The following is an 18,056-nucleotide window of genomic DNA, read 5'->3' on the forward strand; positions in this document are numbered from 1 at the left end:
GTAAGAGGGGTGAGGCAGGAGAAGAAAAGAGCCAGAAAACGGTGAGAGATAAGATGGGAGAGTGCGAAAAAGGCTCAGCAAGGACTTAATGTACGCCCTCTAGTGTGCTACATGAAACAAATGGTCCCAAGCGCCCCTCAATGCGTTCTCCATGAAGACCACCGAATCCTTAAATGGTCTGAGAACTAGTCTCTGAATTTCTAGCTCAAAAGTGAGAATTAATCTACGCCATTTGCGCAAAAACAGATTAAGTCTGTTCTGGACATCCATTTGTTCAATGAACAGCTGGGACTGTAAAAGATTCCTAAAACCTTTAAAAGAGGGGCCTATAGTTTTTATCCAGTGCTTTAATATATGTTTTCTAGCGACCAAGATGATTAAGCTCAATACCGAGTCGTGTTGTTTGTGGCGCTCATCCCAGTGTAAAAATATAATGGTTTCAGCTTGTATGTCAAGCTGTATCTGGAGTTTTTGTTTCAACCAGAATTGAATTTTACCCCAGTATTGCTTAATCGGTGGGCAGTTCCATATGTAGTGTAAGAGGTTAGGGTTATCTAATGCGCATTTAGAGCATTTGTTTGTGTAGGTGGGCACCCATTTTATTAGGGCCCTCGGTGTGAGATATGCCCTGTGTATGAAGCACACTTGCGACTCTCTCAGCATAGCTGACAGAGAAGCTTTCCTAATTTTTTCCATACTGTTCCTTATCTCTGCCCAAGTAACCTCCTCCAGACCCTCCCTGACTCAACCCGCCTGAATAGACTGTTGGAGATGTGAAAGGTGGTGCTGTAAAAGGGTTTGGTAAATTTCAGAGAGAGAGAACCTGCCCATTGCGTACAGAGATTGTGTGATACGGAAAGGGGAGCCTTCCCAAAAGTCTGTTGTGTCTCTGACCAGTGCACCTGCATAATGGCGTATTTGGAGAAAGGCATAAAAATGAGATCTTGGTAAACCAAAATCCCTTTGTAGGGTACCAAAGGTCTTAACTGTTTTAGTTAGTGGGTCAAATAATTGTTTGAGTGACTTTATCCCTCTTTCTTCTCAGATCTTAAAGGGCAGGGTGTCTGTTCCTGCCGGGAAGTCCGGGTTTTTCCTGATAGGTAGATAAAGTGAGGCGTGGCAAGTTTTACCTAAATATTTGTGGGCAAGGCGCCAGGCCTTCAAAGGGTCTTTGAACAGAGTGCTAAGTCCCAAGGATCTCAAGGATCTCGAGTCAGCAATATGTGGAAGATAGGCCAGAGAGACATCTCCCAACACTGCAGAGTTTAAGAGCTTAATATCAGATTTATTCAGGAGCAAGGGGAGCATAAGGAGTGGATATAGAACTCGGGGAAGAACCACCATCTTAAGCAAGGCAATTCTCCCTGACAGCGACAGATGTAGAGAGTTCCAGCTATTCATTTGAGCCTGCAATTTGGCGCAAATGGGGGTTAAGTTGTCGGCATAGAGTTTATTAGGATTAGCAGAGATCTTGATACCGAGGTAAGTAATATTGTGTTTAGCCACCGTAAATGGGTAGGTCTCATCAAGGCTGGTTTTTCTATTTAGCCAGAGTATCTCCGATTTTTGTAAATTTACTTTATATCCCGAGAATAGACAAAAGGTCTTTGTAGGGTTATTTCTTTTGTTTCTTAGCTCGGCTCTGGCTGATAAGGGTGCAGCACACTTTTCTTCAGGGCCCTGGGGTGACCACTGAAATCACACACACATGCAACTGAGTGTTTTCACAAGATTCCCATTTATTGAAAAACACACAAAGACTTTATAATGAAGTATACGTCATACATGAGGTCACAGGAAATATATAAAAAACATAGTTAACTTCACATCTGCATAAGGGGCCCACAGGAAATAAGAATGTTGTTATAGCACATAACAGAATATGCCCATATAACCATTTGTAGAGAGGATCTTATATTAGAACCAAATGTTACAACTTATACAAAAGAAACTTGTGGAATGTTGCTATGGGATACTGTGTGCTACATTATAAACATTTGATACAAGATTTAAGGTTACCCTCAATATGCTTAATATGTGAGATTCAAATTACCCATATAACATAATATATATAATATATATAATAATGTTCCTACAATATAAACTATCTAGGTCTACCTCTAATTAAATTTTGCAGTTGAACTTTTTCTGCATCTTGTATCATACCTAATATTTTCTTTCGTAAAGTACAAGACATGTAACAGTTAAACAATGTTAATAATAGTAAACAAATAGGTGTAAAGTGTTCAGCATCTTCAGGTGAGTAATAACATGCCGTTATTAATACTATTGGGATATACACAAAGATCAATATCCCCATTAGGAAAAGGAAGATCTTGCAGGAATGTCTTGGATCCATGATTTAGAACGTCATCCTGGTCTTTGTGAGGTGTGATCTGTACCTTATCACCCACTTCTCCTTTGTGAGGGGTGACCGATAGCTTGTCACCCGCTTCTCCTCTCTTTGGACAGAGTTTCACTCGTGAAGCGTGTATCTAGATGTCCTTGTCGTCAGTCAGTACGGCAGTCCTGGTTACAGCGATAACAGTGACTGGCTTGCTGAACGGGAAACCTCCTTTCTTTGCTTTATTCAGCTGGCGAATGCAGACCAGATCTCCAGGCTTGAAAGGATGGGTTGGTTCCTGTGAGGGAAGAGGTAAACGGGAAGACACGTCACCATAGATGCCATTCAATTTATCAATCAATTGTTTTACATATTGTTCCTTAATACAATCTAAATCACCATTTTTAATGATAAGTGGGACTTTTACCCATGGAGTCAGGAATGGTCTACCCATTAGGACCTCAAATGGAGACAACCTGGTTGTACTACTTGGGGTCATTCTGATTTCTGCTAAAATCGCAGGTAAATAGTTTTGCCATTTAACCCATGTACCTGCTGTTGCCTTTAAAAGTTTTTCCTTGATATTTGCGATTCATTCTTTCTACAATCCCTGAGCTTTGAGGATGGTAGGGAATGTGAAAGTTCCAATTAATCTGTAACCATTCTACTAACTCATGTGTGATTTTACTAATGAACGCTGGACCGTTATCAGATTTAATCTGAAGCGGACAACCAAATCTGGGAATTATTTCAGTGGCTAAAATTTTAGCGACTGTTTTTGCATATTCCCTCTGGGTAACAAAAGCTTCTGCCCACTTAGAAAATTGGTCAACTATTACAAGCAGATATAATTGTTTAGTGCCAGTTTTTGGAATATGTGTAAAATCAATTTGTAGATGTGTGAATGGGGCTGTAGGTGGGGGTAAGTGGTCATTCTGTGCTTTATTGGGGATGGTTGCATTGGTCTGTAAGCAATATACACATCTATTAATATATGGATTGCAATGATCACCTATACCTCTAATGTAGAAAGATTGCTTCAACAAGTTAGTTGTTGGTTTTATACCTAGGTGTCCAACACCATGGGCTTGTGCTATAAAGAGTGGTGCACTGCTTTCCGGTATGCCCACCTTCCCCTCTTTAGAAAACAAACAATTCTCATCTAAAGTTAACCCATTAGTAGTCCAGAAAGATATGTCACTAGGAGTGGCATGTCCCTGGAGTTCAAGAAGCATATGGTCTGTAGGACATGAAGGTGGGGCTAAAACAGCATACATACGGATGGTGGATCCGGGTGTGTGAGAAACATAAGCAGCCTCTTTAGCAATTTTATCTGCAAGCGCATTACCCAAGGAAATAGGGTCAGACTTGTATATATGTGCATGGCAATGTATGATCGCTATGTCCTTTGGGAGTTGTATGGCCTCTAAAAGGTCATTAATCAGGTCTGTATGAGAGATGGTCTTGCCATCTGCTGAAACAAAACCACGTTGTTTCCATATCATACGAAAATCGTGCACAACCCCAAAAGCATAGCGAGAGTCAGTGTAAATGTTAACAGATTAATTTTCAAACAATTTACATGCTTTTGTGAGTGCTATTAATTCTGCAGCTTGTGCAGAAAGATAAGGAATGGGGCCTGCATCTAGAACAATGTCTGGTAGTTGCACAACGGCATAGCCAGTCTTATAAATACCATCACTAGGTCGGGAACAAGAACCATCAACAAACACATTATCAGCATGGTCAAAAGGTTTATCCATCAAGTCAGGTCTTGGTGTGGTAATGTGGTGTATTACCTTCATACAATCATGGTCTGTTGGAAAGTCTGGTGATCCTGTAAGTAAGGCACTAAGTATTTGAGTTGGCTCTGAGGATACACTACTATATTTAATAGTCAGATTTATATTATTCAGTAATATACATTCATAACCAGAAAGTCTTTGAGAAGTCATGTGTTGGGTAGTGACATTTTTTACAAGATGTAAAACTTGGTGACTAGTGTGTAGTACTATTTTATGGCCTAATGTGATTGTTTCAACCATCTCTATAGCCATGGCGCAAGCCGGCAATGCTCTGAGACACGCCGGCATCCCTTGTACCGGTATTGGAACTACTTTGGAAAAGAAAGCTACGGGACGCATATTGCCTCCACCATGCTCTTGGGCACAGACAGCAGCCATGGTTTTACAATTGTCCCTCGCATACAAGTGAAATGGTTTACAATAATCAGGTAGTCCTAAAGCAGGGGCACTAATAATGCTAGTCTTCAGAGCTATGTAGGATTTAGTCATGTCTGTGTTCCATTGTATATGTTCAGGGCTTATCCCTTTTGTGGCTTGCCTTAGAATGGAATCATGATGGGAGCACTCAGGAATCATTTGTCTGCAATAATTAATCATACCTAGAAAGGTGAGCATGTTCTTTCTAGTAACTGGCTTTGGGATCTGTTGAATCGCTTGGATTCGTTTTGGACTAATGGACCGGTGGCCTTGGGAAAGCACAAAACCAAGGTAATCCACTTTTGTCACTCCTACTTGTAGCTTATGTTTTGCTATTTTATGACCTTCAGCAGCAAGGTGTTTTAACAGACTTATTGTATCTACTGTATTTGTCTCCTGGTTAGGACTACACAACAGTAGGTCATCGACGGAAGGACGGAACCTTGGCTGGGTGTCCATGACCGCAAGATATGTTGGAGCACCAGCGAGTAGACCGCAGGTGAGGCCACATAGCCTTGAGGGAGGCATGTACAGGTAAGCTGACGCCCATCATAATAAAAAGCCATAAGTAGCTGTGTCTCAGGGTCCAATCGGACTGAAAAGAATGCGTTAGCTAAATCAATGACTATAAATATACAGGCATCATGTGGAATGGCTGTGAGTAAGGTTGTAACATCGGGGACTATTGGGTCAATTGGGATTACTATTTCATTAATTGCCCTTAGGTCTTGTACTAACTTATATTCATTATCTTTCTTTGGGATCGGATTTATGGAGGTATTATAGGGAGAAACTACTGGACGGAGGATTCCTTGTTTAAGGAATTCCTCTATCATGGGTCTTATCCCTTCTTTCTTCTCTCTAGACAATGGATATTGTTTAATAAACACTGGAGTACTATTAGGTTTTAATCTGGCTTTATATGGGGTACACTGAACTAAACCAACGTCAAGTTTTGAAGATGCCCATACAGAGGATGGGACATCTGTCAATATGTCATTATAAAAGCACAGGTTAGTGGACCCTAGACTCACGTCTAACCCATACTGTCTAGTGACAGCTACTTTCACTCCAAGGGGACCCATAAGATCACATCCCAAAAGGTTAAGGGGACACCCAGTTATAATACGAAATGGGTACAAAAGTTGTTGGCCAGTACAGGGTACCCTAACTTCAAGTGGCGGTGTGATGCGAGTCTGAGTCAGCACTCCATTAATCCCTAGAGAAGGTTCAGATTTTCCAGTAATGCTAGAAATGGTAGGGGTTCTCCCTCCACTTCTAGGACTAAGTACGGTTGCTCATGATAACTTGTTGACACCACTGGAAAAATTGGAGTGCTACCTTCTATGCACCCCTATGGCCATTGTATGTTGTGTTTGGGTGCCTCCATGGGTGAAGGGGCTATGTAAGGCTGTCTGTTATACTGTCGGGGATTGTAAGGGGGGGCAGAATTATTAGGGGGTTTTGGGCATTCATTTTTCCAATGTCCCTGTTCCCCACAGTTAAAACAATGTGTTCTGTTTGAAGTATAATTCCCTCTAGCTCTTCCCCTAGCTCACCCTCTACCGCTCACATACATTCTATTACTCCCTGTATTATCCCTTTCCCTGGCCTGGAATGGATCACAATGTTGCAAACTCTGCTTTTGATAAAAAGCAGCATTTTTTCCCTCTAATTTCCTAAAGTCAAAAAAACCTGCCCCTTCTTTTTCATGAATTCTTTTCAAGAATTCTGCTGGATTCAACTCCGGCCAATCAGAGACAAGTTGCTTCACCAACAAGGAAAGCTGAGGTTGCATATTACTAATGCAAGTCTGGACCTTCAGAGAGCCCATTGCATCTCCTGATTCCACTACAGCCTCTTCCTTCCAGCATTTATAAAAACGCTTAACAAATTCTACTACTGTTTCCTTTGTATTCTGTTTGCACGCTAGTGCAATTGACATACTTTGTTTATCCTTCCGTATTCTATGCATTTCTAAACTTAATTCTGTCCACATTTCATCAAGTCCCTCACGTGTGTTTAGGGCATAGTTAATTGTTGGATCTCGACTCAATTTACTAATACTCTTTACATTACCCCACTCCCAACCTGATTCAGGGTCATAGTCTAGAAGTGCATCAATGATAATTCTTATGTCTGTCTGTGTCATGTTTTGTCCTTGTAACATTCTTTTTAAATACACAATACAAGCTGATGGATGTTGACGGGGGTTTGGGGCTCCCTTGGTAATTTCCTTTAATTCAAAGGTTAAATAATTAATTGGTCTCCCACAGTAAGAAATGGCGTACTAGCTTCTGGTACAGCTGCCTCCTCCCCCTCCACTTCTTCATTCTCTCTTCTATATTGTGGGGTCATTGTAGGGGGGTAGGAAGGTGTTACTGGTTCAACCTTAATCGGGGGTTTGGGCATAATTGGGGGTTTAGTGACCTGGTATCGGGGAGTTACAGAAGGTCCTGGCAAGGTCCATTCCTGGGGTACCTGAGCAGAGGCAATAGCAAAAGTCTCTAGATCTATGTCACTAGGGGATGGGAGGCTAGGATATAGTCTGTTATATGATGGCAAAGGTAGGTGAGGGGCATTATATGGGGCAGGGGGGGTGAATATGCTGTCTGTCTTTGCTTCTCACTTTTACCCTTCTTTTTATTCCCATCTATATCAATATAATGCCAGTATGGAACAACAGTCAGTCAATTTTCCCCACCCTTTTTTCATATAATTCATATTCCACCCTGGGTCACCTTTATACCATGGAAATGCCTCTTCATCACCTAGACACAACCCTTTTACCATATTCATATGAAATTTATCATTATCCCCCTCTCTGGGGAATGGATCAGAGCTTCTAATAGCTTCTGTCCATTCTGCCATATTCTGAACCCAAGGAATAATATACATAAACCCATCGGGCGACACCCTTCCCACATAATCTTTACATGTTTCTCCTTGCCAAGGTTATGGAAATTGTTTAGACTGGGATTTGCCCATTCTCAACTCCTAACTTATCCTTTAAAACTTTTACAACAAAATATAATACAATACAAAAAAAATAAAATAATAAAATTAAAAAAATACAATACCTTTACCTTTAAGAGCAATTAATTATTGAATCTTTTTGCAAAAATCACATTAACTAGAATGGTTGTACTCCGTTACCAGTTATTGTGCCTAAATGCTTAAGTTTACAACAAGAGAAAGAAAAAAAAATATCACTATGCTGATTCTTAAAGTAGTTTCTGGCATTAATTATCTCTAGGTCAAAGGTCACCCTTCACCAGAAAAAAATGTAGCGTTTTACTAACATTCAGAAACAGCAATACATATTAGCAACAGTTTACTTTCTTAATACTTTATACGATAAGCAGTATTTTAATTCCTTAACACTTTATACAATAAACAGTATTTTGCCATACAGCATATTTAAAAAGCAAGCAGCATAAGAATTCATATAAACAATGCAGTATTTATCTTATAACTTTAAAGCAACGTTAGCCATACAGCATATTTCAAAAGCAAGCAGCAAGAAAATGTGTGGTTTAACCCTTCAGCCAGACTTTATGTAACCTGATTTCTACCAAAGAAATCTATTATTCCCCTTTTTATTTAGTCTACCAAAGACTTAATTATTATTAATTAAAATCTACCAAAGATTCATATATATATTTAACCTGATTTCTACCAAAGAAATCTACTATTCCTCTTTTTAGTCTACCAAAGACAATTGTTAGAATCTACCAAAGATTACCATATATATTTCCCAACTATTCCTATGTAAAATGAAACTTAAGGGGTCTCGTGGTAAGAGAAAAAAGGTCAGAATAAAAAGGACTCTTTGTTCAACTCACCTTCCGAGATTTCCCTGTTTCATCCCACTTGTCTGACACCAGCTTGTAGGGTTACTTCTTTTGTTTGGCCGACTTGTATGAGGCGAATTCTACTCTGTCTACCCACCCAGTACGCAATTTGTTATGTTCTGAATCCGAGAGATGCGTCTCTTGAAGAAACACAATCTCCTCCCGTTTTTTCCTGAGATGGTTCAGGATGGTCTTCCTCTTGATGGGGGAATGGATTCCCCCTACGTTCCAAGAGTAAAGATTAAATGTTGTCTAAAATTAACAATCTTTTGGTGTTTCCCGCAAGCATGTGTAAAGCAGCATAGCAAGTGCAGAAGCACAGAAAGGAAGAAATGCCACCTCCAAGGAAGGAGGGAGGCGGAGTAGGTGGGGAGTAGGAAAAGAGAAAAAGAGAAGGAGGAGAGAAAAGAAGAGGGGAAGGAAAAAAAAAAGGGGGGTCACACACCTCACTCTTGTGACCCACCATGGAGTGAGTAAGGGCTTCCGGTTCAGCCCTACATCTCGCCATTCCCTCGCCTGGCCTCGCCAAAGTGACACTCCTGGCTGTTGAGCTATAAAGAGAATCAAATCTGTCATTGAAATCAATTTTCGTACATATTTTATATCATAACCAGTAAAAGTTAGCATGCTATGACAGAAATGTTTCCCCTTGTGTGTGTACCTAAGTAACCATAGTGGAAAAAAACCCCAAACCACAACAAATCTAACCAAAATCTTAAAACATTTCTTATAAAGCATTAACTTTGGTGCTGTAAAGAACCTCAAATGTGACATTAAACTCCATAGTAGTACATCTTTAGTGGCGTGACCAAAAATAGACAAGGGGGTATGGCAGACATCTTTCCCCTTATACTGGTATCTAAATATGAGTAGTGCCCCAAAGACAACATTGGCATAAAACGTAGTACAAAACTCATGAAACTGTATGAGAAAAAAGACAAGAAAACATCTTGCTTGACCTTCTCTACCTCTTGTCTGCTGCCTATGCTGGAACGTACTCTCCCAGATCCTGTTTGAAGGCCTAAGGCATAAAATCCCATTCAGATCAAAACGTTCCCCTAAAAGGAAACTCAGTAAACATGCAATCAACAGGTTCAATATCCATCTAGCCATTATGTTGGAATAAAGATTATATGAATAAAAAGACTTTGTTTTTCCATTTTATTCTAACTCTAGTATACCCTCTCAGCCCTCTTCTCCTCTCACCTGTCTCTGTGGACTATGTATGGGGCTGCGAGCAGGAGGCTCATACTTGTCAAGAAACACCTGAGCAGCAGCCGGGGTATAAAAGAACCTAGGGCCCCTAAGAGTAAATAATTTAAGCCTCGCGGGGTACAAAAGATAAGCCTGTCTGCCCTGCTTGTGAAGCTGGGAGCAGAGGGGCGAGAACTCCCTGCGGCATCTCATGAGGTCCGCAGAGTAGTCCTGGAATAGCAGCAATCTTGCGTTTTCAAACACCAGCTCATGTAATTTCCTGTATGCTCTGAGGATGGCCATTTTGGTCTGAAAGTGCAAGAATGTTATCATTATGGGGCGAGGTTGTGTAACATTCTGACCTTCCCTATCCGGGCCCACCCTATGTGCCCTTTCCACCCCTCCAATTAGATCTTTGGTAGGTATGTTTAATAGTGGTGGAAGTGTATGTTCTACAAAGTGGATTAAATCAGATTGCTTAATAGTTTCGGGGAGGCCGAGGAGACGCATATTATTGCGCCGTGATCTATTTTCTAGATCATCTATCTTCAATTGGAGGGATGTGGCTTGTCTCTCCAATTGTTCTATCTTTCTATTATTGGTAACATTGGAGTCCTCTAGATCTGATATTCTGCCCTCCGCCTCCCCATCCTAGTTGAAAACTGTTTAACCTCACCCGCAAGGGTGTCAACTCCCCTCTGAAGATTGTCAATTTTGGGCATGAAGAGCATAGTTATTTGTTTAACACCAGGATGTGTGTCAATAGGGTCTCGCTCAAATAAAGGCAGAGCTGGGGCCCTGTGAGGCCGAGTCAGTTGCCGCCCTATGACGGCGGTCATTGGCTTTATTACGGCTTTATTACGGTGTGTTGGTTAAGTATTTATCCATAAACCCATGCAATGACTAGGGCAGATGTTTTAAGGTAAAAAAATCAGTGTTATAATACTTTGTTAAGCTAAAATAACGCCAAGTGATAGGCCTCTCTGGTAGGCCCAAAGGACAAAATTGGGCTATTATTTTTTGCCAAGATCAGCTGCATAAAACATGAGTGAGCAGAGCAATGTAAAGTAAGTTATCCCCGTGTGAGGATTAAGGTGCTATATAGTTACCAACGCCAACAACCTAGCTGTCTAGTAGGGAGAAAGAGGCAGTTAAATGCAAATATTGACAATGCTACGTTTTCAATTCCATACAGCAGGTTCCCATAGGCAAGACATGCAGTTTTTTGATAGCATAATATGTACAGTTTCTTTGACTCAGGGGCAATAGGGTATATGTCTCGTCTAGTATGAATAAAAAAAAAAAAGTTAGTGATAGGCCTCTCTGGTAGGCCCGAAGGACAAGATCAGCCTTTTGTTAAGCTAAAATAACGCCAAGTGATAGGCCTCTCTGGTAGGCCCAACGGACAAAATTGGGCTATTATTTTTTGCCAAGATCAGCTGCATAAACATGAGTGAGCAGAGCAATGTAAAGCAAGTTATCCCCGTGTGAGGATTAAGGTGCTATATAGTTACCAACGCCAACAACCTAGCTGTCTAGTAGGGAGAAAGAGGCAGTTAAATGCAAATATTGACAATGCTACGTTTTCAATTCCATACAGCAGGTTCCCATAGGCAAGACATGCAGTTATTTGACAGCATAATATGTACAGTTTCTTTGACTCAGGGGCAATAGGGTATATGTCTCGTCTAGTATGAATAAAAAAGAATAATTAGTGATAGGCCTCTCTGGTAGGCCCGAAGGACAAGATCAGCCTGTTATTTTTGCCAAAAGCAGCTGCAAAAAACATGAGTAGGCAGAACAATGTAAAACAAATTATCTCAGTGTCAGAATTAAGGTGTTATATAGTTACCAAAGCTAACAACCTATCTGCCTAGTAGGGAGAAAGAAGCAGTTAAATGCAAATATTGACAATGCTACGTTTACAATTCGATACAGTAGGTTCCCTTAAGAAAGACATGCAGTTATTTGGCAGACAGTTTCTTTGACTCAGGGGTAATAAGGTATATGTCCCATCCAGTATGAGTAGAAAAGTTCCGCTGCTCCACTACTAGGGGTAGACTTAGAGCACCAGCAGAGGCCAACCGGTCTCAGGATGGCAAATGCCCAGGCAGAACCGAGGATAACACTTAGAAGAGTACAGACATAAACCCACGTGGAGCAGGTAAGGACAAGCAGTTACTATTGTACAGATAAAAAGCCTTGTTGCAACAATATAGGGCCTTGCTGTTTCTGTGGGACAAAGCTAAACCCCAATGCAATGTTCCCAAGTAGGTGATATCAGACTTCAGTGGTAAATAGGGCAGTGGGAGGTCACCTAGGTGTAATGTCTGAGAGAGAGTGTAATAACAGGGCCAACTGTAGCTTAACTTCAAGCCTTTCCAAGTGGGGATGAAGTGTGTGACACTCTAAAAGGCCAGAGTAAATTCTGTCCAAGCATTAAGTACACTCAATGTCTCACAGTCTCCAATATTCCTACCCTGTGTGAGTTACCCTGAAGTAGCCTGAGTGCTATGAGGGAGCTGTACACAGCCCTATCAGAATGTCACTGTTAAGGGGCAAGCACAAGGCGAGAACACTTTTCACCTATACAGGGTCGCCTTATGTGTCCAGCATCTGGGATATGGGGTATGAAATATGCAAAGCATGGTGAGGAGGGAGCCTTACCCCCGACCCCTCAGTTCCACAAGTGTGGCAATGATATGTTCAGATTCCCCAAAGATATTGTGTGGGTGGTAATGGTATCAGAGGTATCCCCCAGGGGGTTGTGTGCAGGCTGTGTCTTACCACCTTCTCCGTCTGGGTCTGGTGCCTGGGTTCAGGGAAGAAGGCTCCGTACACAAGATGGTGCCCAGTTTCGCGCCAATCGGCTCACCCTGTGAAGTCCTTCCTCCGATGCACACAGGTATGGTGAGATAGCCGGCGACGTGTGAGAGGCATGACAGTTTCACCCCAGAACAGGGCAGGTTGTGCGTACCCGGGCCGGACCGGCCAGAAATCGTTGCGGTGAAGCTTCAATGTGCGGTAGCAACAGGCCATGTGGGGTCTTAATGGCATCTCCTCAGCAGTAAGCACTTCTCCGGGTGAGCAGGTCCCACTCCAAGCCACACCACTGGCCAGAGGTATTAGTCGGGTTCTGTGATGGGTAGGATGAAAACGCGCCACCTCGGCGCCTCCTGCAGACTTCCGACTTCGGTGGTGGAGCGATATACGGCTCTCACAGAAAGTGTGGAGGGAGACTCACAAATTTCCCCTCCACTCCGGGCAGCAAACTTCTGCCAAGGATTTAATGTTAGGCACAGGGTCTGCAGCAGCAAACGATAGCCCAAGGAGATACTTTAAATAAGTTTTTAGTGATGTTCTGAGCGGAGCTCAAGTGCTGCCCCCCAAAATTTGCTGCCCTAGACACGTCCCTTGTTGGAAAATGCCTTCATTTTTAACAGATGATGTTTTTATGAGTGTAACTGTACTTTGTAATGTATTTTTAATGTGTTTTGTGACACTTTTTTATTTCCCGAAACAGTTAACCAGAGCTCTGAGGACACGTCTACCTGACGCGCATTAACTTCAATTGCGATCAAGCGATTGCATTTACTTTCAACTTGTAAGATGAGTTGAAAACCCGACACATGCAAACACCCGCGATAAACCCCTTATCGCTTGTGCATAACTGTTAGCCCTCCAAAAGGGGAGAGTGACCCAGCGAGTCATATTGAGTTCACTTCCAAGGGACATACTTCCTCTTTTATTAGTCAGGGAGTGCTGCTGCTTCACATAACACCTTTATACCTTATTTTTAATTTAACCAACCATTAGTCTAAGGTATTGCATTTTTACTGAGATGAGTACAAGACTGAATTTCCTATTTTTTGAGACATTGATAAGTTGTTCTGGTATTATAGGAGAAAACAAAAGGAGCGCCTAAAAAGCAATGTTGTTCAACTTCAAGAAGTCTAATATAAAAATAGAGTGTATAGATGTCGATTAGGTAACTTGTCTAATATAATCTATGGAAATAATTTAATACAAATTATAAATAAAAATTATAAATAAAAACTACATGGATCCATGTTAATACAGTTTACAAAACAATATTTAAAACACTATTAAAAACAAAACAAAAACATAAAGTCTTATGTGGTCTGGTATTAAAGATAAATTAAGTATTCTGATGTGGATCGTGGATAAAAAAAGAAAATAAATTGAATTGGAAATGACAATATCCGTCCAATGTGATGTGAGATTGGAAAAAAAAGTCGTATATGTGAGATATGTCCCAATCATTGAAAAAGCAAATCTCTAGAAAAATCTAAATCTAAAAAAGAAAAAAGCTGAAAAAGAAAATGTAAAAAATTTAAAAATGTGAACAAAAATATCCCAAAGTGTATCTGCTGGAACCAGTAGAGATCCTAAGTGCCAACTGTGGTCCACGGGTACCTGTGGACAAAAAATATATAGTGTGAAACAGGAGAAGTGAGAGTGCGCTAAAAACAGATGGAGAAACGTCACACCCACAGAAAGCAGGATGAAAAACAATAAACCCCATAGGATATTGAAAAGAAAGTGTATAGACAGATAAAAATCTTCCTGCGCTTAAGAACAGGTGAAGCCTGATGCTATAGCTCAATCTGTGGGGGTGGTAGAAGAGATTTCATAAAACAAAAATTGATAAAATTCTATTTAATTTGGTAAAAATCCTATTTAATTACAGATCACAAAATAAATATTCCAGTTGATATAAACAATGTATAAAAATGTATATAAGAAGTTAGTGAATAGAGTGAATTAGTATAAAGATATTTAAAAAGAATTAAAAAAAATTTTAAGACAGAAATGCTTCTTTTCGGCCCATTTAGGCCACCGTAGTCTGTGACATCAGACTCACAGCTGTGTGACTCCCAGCAAAGAGGGACCAGACGAATAACTTTGGTTTAACAGACGCCAGGCAAAGCGTTTCAATCGCACAAAGTAACTGTAAGGTAACCTTGTTTTGTAATTTTCCCTATGGTTCTTGCACCCAGACCTGACTGGGGCTAACTGCCTGTAACTCTGGAAGCAGCACAGCTTCCTGTGAGTGCCAGTGGCACCCAGGACTGAGCATGTTGCAGGGTCATGGGATGTGCACCCGGTCCAGTATGAGAGTGCAGTTCCCTTCCGTGTTTTGTATATGTCTAGGGTGATTACATATTTCTGTGCACCCTTCCCTTGTTCCCAGTTTGTTTGGATTTGAAAGCTTGCATTGTGTGGCTGTTTTAGGGTCCCAGGTATTGGAAAGGACCTTGACGAGGTACCTGGGCTTGTCCCATTTGGCCAGATGCGGTAACTAACCTTTCCATTTTTGCTTTTAAATCTTAGTTGAGAGCTTATAAGTGAGTGCTGGGTTTTCTCTGTGTGTTGTATTAATTTGTTTTGTAATTTTCCCTATGGTTCTTGCACCCAGACCTGACTGGGGTTAACTGCCTGTGACTCTGGAAGCAGCACAGCTTCCTATGAGTGCCAGTGGCACCCAGGGCTGAGCATGTTGCAGGGTCATGGGATGTGTACCCGGTCCAGTATGAGAGTGAAGTTTCCTTCCGTGTTTTGTATATGTCTAGGGTGATTACATATTCCTGTGCACCCTTCCCTTGTTCCCTGTTCGTTTGGATTTGAAAGCTTGTATTGTGTGGCTGTTTTAGGGTCCCAGGTATTGGAAATGACCTTGACCAGGTACCTGGGCTTGTCCCATTTGGCCAGATGCGGTAACTAACCTTTCCATTTATGCTTTTAAATCTTAGCTGAGAGCTTGTAAGTGAGTGCTGGGTTTTCTCTGTGTGTTGTATTAACTTGTTTTGTAATTTTCCCTATGGTTCTTGCACCCAGACCTGACTGGGGTTAACTGCCTGTGACTCTGGGAGCAGCACAGCTTCCTGTGAGTGCCAGTGGCACCCAGGGCTGAGCATGTTGCAGGATCATGGGATGTTTACCCGGTCCAGTATGAGAGTGCAGTTCCCTTCCGTGTTTTGTATATGTCTAGGGTGATTACATATTCCTGTGCACCCTTCCCTTGTTCCCAGGTATTGGAAAGGACCTTGATGAGGTACCTGGGCTTGTCCCATTTGGCCAGATGCGGTAACTAACCTTTCCATTTTTGCTTTTAAATCTTAGTTGAGAGCTTGTAAGTGAGTGCTGTGTTTTCTCTGTGTGTTGTATTAATTTGTTTTGTAATTTTCCCTATGGTTCTTGCACCCAGACCTGACTGGGGTTAACTGCCTGTGACTCTGGGAGCAGCACAGCTTCCGGTGAGTGCCAGTGGCACCCAGGGCTGAGCATGTTGCAGGGTCATGGGTTGTGTACCCGGTCCAGTATGAGAGTGCAGTTCCCTTCCGTGTTTTGTATATGTTTAGGTTGATTACATATTCCTGTGCACCCTTCCCTTGTTCCCAGTTTGTTTGGATTTGAAAGCTTGCATTGTGTGGCTGTTTTAGGGTCCCAGGTATTGGAAAGGACCTTGACCAGGTACCTGGGCTTGTCCCATTTGGCCAGATGCGGTAACTAACCTTTCCATTTTTGCTTTTAAATCTTAGCTGAGAGCTTGTGAGTGCTGGGTTTTCTCTGTGTGTTGTATTAATTTGTTTTGTAATTTTCCCTATGGTTCTTGCACCCAGACCTGACTGGGGTTAACTGCCTGTGACTCTGGGAGCAGCACAGCTTCCTATATATATGTATCCATATTTAGACATGTACCTGCAAAAAACCCAATATTGCTTGTATGCAACAGATAGCGTGCCACTCATAATCTGGCACTAAGGCCTCTATTTATCAAGCCGTCAACTTACCTGCATTGGACGGCACCAATACGCTCTCCTAAGATCTCCTAACATCGAGGCCGCGGACCTGAATACGTTCTCCAAAATTATAAAAAAAGCTGTCAAAAAGCCGTGCACCAAGTACGGTGCGATGAGCAGCAGACTGTTGTTAACTAACAGTCATCGATCTCACTGCTCTTCGGCTTTTTTACAGCTTTCTTGGTACCCTGTCACTAAACACCCACACTGCACTATACTGTTTACCCCTAAACCGTCGCTCCCGGAGCCCATCGCAACTCTAATAAATGTATTAACCACTAAACCGCCGCTCTCGGAGCCCACCGCCACCTACATTATACATATTAACCCCTAATATTCCGCCCCTATACAGCCGCCACCTACATAAAGTTATTAACCCCTATCCTGCCGCTCCCGGACCCCGCCGCAACTAAATAAAGTGTTTAACCCCTAAACCACCGCTCCCGGAGCCCACCTCCACCTACATTATATTTATTAACCCCTAATCTGCCCCCCCTACACCGCCGCCACATACATTAAATGTATTAACCCCTAATCTGCCCCCTTACACTGCCACCACCTACATTATATTTATTAACCCCTATTCTGCCACCTCCTACACCGCCGCCACTATATTAAATGTATTAATTCTATAAGCCAATCGGAATTAAGGTAGGAAAAATCCTATTGGCTGATGCAATCAGCCAATAGGATTGAGGTTCAATCCCATTGGCTGATCCAAACATTATATTTATTAACCCCTATTCAGCCACCCCCTACACCGCTGCCACTATATTAAATGTATTAATTCTATCAGCCAATCTGAATTAATGTAGGAAAAATCCTATTGGCTGATGCAATCAGCCAATAGGATTGAAGTTCAATCCTATTGGCTGATCCAATCAGCCAATAGGATTGAGCTGGCATTCTATTGGCTGATTGGAACAGTCTTTTAATTTACTTTGTTAAAGGGACAGTCTAGACCCAATTTTTATTCTTTATTACTTATTGTTACATACCAGACAAGCATCTTGCAACAGGTTCGACATCTATAAGCTTGTAAGCAGTACATGAAACTTTTAAATAATCATCGTTTGTTAGCAACTGAAAATGGCAACTAAGCTCCGCCCACAGCTTTCTTCTTGTCTAGTTAGCCTTTTTCTTGTATGACAGTTTAGCAGTGCACGTTTTAATATTTTTCAGTTAGCTATTTAAAATTCTGCATGTGCAACTGAAAATGCAGGGGACATTTATTGTAGGCGGACCAGCATCAGTACTAACAACTATTAATAGTTATTGTGGCTGTCAATTGGCAGTTCTGTTTGCTTTTTACTTGTGCATTTTTTCTACTGTGAGTTATTATTATCATATAAATAATCTTTATATTCTTCTGGTAAGAAAATGTATTTTCTTCAATTATTGATTAAAAAAAAAGTTATGTAAAAACCAATATGAACTTGTTTTCTTTGCATTATTTGAAGTCTTAATACACTGCATATTTTTTTGTTTTTTTGACCAGTTGTCAATTTCATATACACACACACACATCAGAGGCGTACTGACCATTCAGCAAAGTCGGCCCTTGACCAAGGGCACGGCACTCAAGAGGGCCTCTTGTCACTGTAGTAAATTTAATACC

General features: G+C 41.4%; 1 long non-coding RNA gene across 1 annotated transcript in view; it reads right to left on the bottom strand.

The window, feature by feature from the left end:
* Positions 1-1,719: 1,719 nt before the first annotated feature.
* Positions 1,720-18,056, bottom strand: part of LOC128656024 (uncharacterized) — a 20,313-nt gene continuing 3,976 nt past the window's right edge. Inside the window, exons 2-3 of the long non-coding RNA XR_008401962.1 lie at positions 8,866-8,971; positions 1,720-2,642 (exon numbers count right to left, since the gene is read on the bottom strand). This is a non-coding gene — a long non-coding RNA (uncharacterized LOC128656024). The remainder of the gene's footprint in view (positions 2,643-8,865; positions 8,972-18,056) is intronic.

This window comes from Bombina bombina, chromosome 4 (assembly GCF_027579735.1).
Source record: "Bombina bombina isolate aBomBom1 chromosome 4, aBomBom1.pri, whole genome shotgun sequence".
NCBI lineage: Eukaryota > Metazoa > Chordata > Amphibia > Anura > Bombinatoridae > Bombina > Bombina bombina.